Below are 2240 nucleotides of genomic sequence, written 5' to 3' on the forward strand. Positions count from 1 at the left end.
GACCGTGGTTGGATAAAATATAAGCCTCCTGATTGAAATTTCGGGAGCGAGTATGGCTGAAGACTCTTCTGTAAACTTAGCGCTTCCCGGGAGGTAACCCGGTAGTATGTTTTTGTTTTTATTTTTGGAGTTTCTTGCTTTCTTGTGCTGGTTGTTTCTTTGCTTGCTTTCAGGTTGCTCTAGGGATGCTACTAATGATTTGGGGTTTAATTCAAGTGTGGGGATGTCGTTGCCGCTTACAGATCGCTGCTTTCGTTCGTGAGAGATAACTTTAATGAGCTACGCTTTTGTTCACGTTCGAATTGGAGGGCATGGGACACGACTCGCGAGGCAATGTCGTCATATTTACCAGGGTAGTCTGTTCCACTTTACTTATATTTTAATGTTTGCTTTATATTTTTATCTTTTTCCTGTCTTATTGAAGACAATGTGATATTTAAGTGTGAGGATGAGAAACTGACATTTTTATCTAAAACAAAACAAAATGAAAAAAATCCAAAATTAAAAAATAAAAAAAATTGAAAAATGTCCCGTGAATTTAATGAAATTTTTTTTTGAAAATAATGGAAAATGATAGAAAAAATTGAGATTGTTTTTTCAAAACTATTATTATATATGAGATCAAATAAAAGATAGCGCACTTAGCTTGGGATCTGTCGGTAGGCCGAACTAGTTTTAAAAAGTTTCCCATAAATATTATTAATATATTTAATAGATCATAAACTTTGTGGGTACTCATCTTGAGGGGGGATAGTGAAGCCGAAAATTCAATAAGGCATAGGGAGTAATACCGTAATCTGACTACCTTGAGGTGGTGAGAATAAAATGCACTTAAACTGGCACACCACTCTGTTTTATGAAAGTAAATAACGAGTGGTGGCGTCCCTCAATGCCAAATTTTTTTACGACCTTAGTAAAATAGTTATATTTTAGGATGAAGATGCTTATGTGCACAAAGCAGAAAAAAAAAGAAAAAAAAAGCGCGAAAGAATATATATATTAGTATTGCAAAAGTTTCAAAAAAAGAAAAAAGAAAGAAAGAAAGAACAAAGAAATAAGTGTCGCAAAAGATGCGAACGAGCATCCAAAAATTATAAAAAGATGTCACAGTGCACATACTAGACAGGGCTGAGAACTTACGTGTTACCTTGTGGACGGTGACTCTAAGGATACACTATTGGGGTTCGATGTTTTTAGTCAATAAATATTTTTAGGAAATACTAAGGGTGGAGGCCCGGGACCATCATATACTGGGCTGCAGCTCGGGTGAAATAATGCTGGGCCGAAAACTGATAATATAATTTTAGGATTAGGAATTGCTCGTACGGCCTCACTTGACCTTACATCCATTTAAACTCCACCAAAGTGCATTTTCTTGTTACCATTAAAGGGTTCTTAGCTTATGGTGATAAGTTGAACCAGTCTGCTTCAACCCTATTTAATTTGTTTTAATTATGCTTGAAATGGCGTAGGTGGATCTTAACAACTTAAATGCTTAATATGTGTGTGGACTTGATAGGCTGGTGGTTGGGTTTAACTGGATAACAATATCGGCAATCGCGTTTTTTGCGTTTATCTGTGCTTAAAAATTAATCTATATGTTTTAAATATCGATCTTGAATTCTGATTTCATTGCAAAATACTTTTTTAGGGACGAAAAATGTTTAAGTGTTGGGATATTTGATGTGGTCTAAATTATACTTTTTATTATTAACTATTCCTTACACTTTTGAGTAACCTTAGGGTTGCTTTTATTAAATAATTCGCTTAATGGGTTCATATTTATATTTTATTGGGTTCAAGTTGCAACGAGCTAAATTGGAATATTTTATCCTACACTAAAAACTAACGAGTGAGCACGTAACAGTTTATCGCATATTGGAGTATTTTAAAAACGTATTTATCATTATTTGTTATTATATGTAAAATTGGTGATTTAGAATAATAATAATGCATATCAGACAAAAAAAACATTTTGAAATCGAATTGACAAATGATTTTTAATTGAAATTGGTAAATTAATAATTTCATGATGTGCAGGCAAGAATCACGGAGATAATATTAAATTAAATCAAAGGGCTCGTATTAGAGTAACTAGCATTTGGGCAATTGGGCTGGAAGAAGAAACAAGAGAAATTAGAAACATGTAAACAGAGTTGTGCTTGGTTATAGATTTGGCAGACCACCCCAATAAATTAAATAGAAGGGTTTGAGTTACACACAATAATATTGTAAGGATA

Source organism: Bidens hawaiensis, unplaced genomic scaffold, assembly GCF_021521415.1.
Source record: "Bidens hawaiensis isolate Kalapana, Puna unplaced genomic scaffold, B.hawaiensis_p1.1 tig00041823_1, whole genome shotgun sequence".
NCBI lineage: Eukaryota > Viridiplantae > Streptophyta > Magnoliopsida > Asterales > Asteraceae > Bidens > Bidens hawaiensis.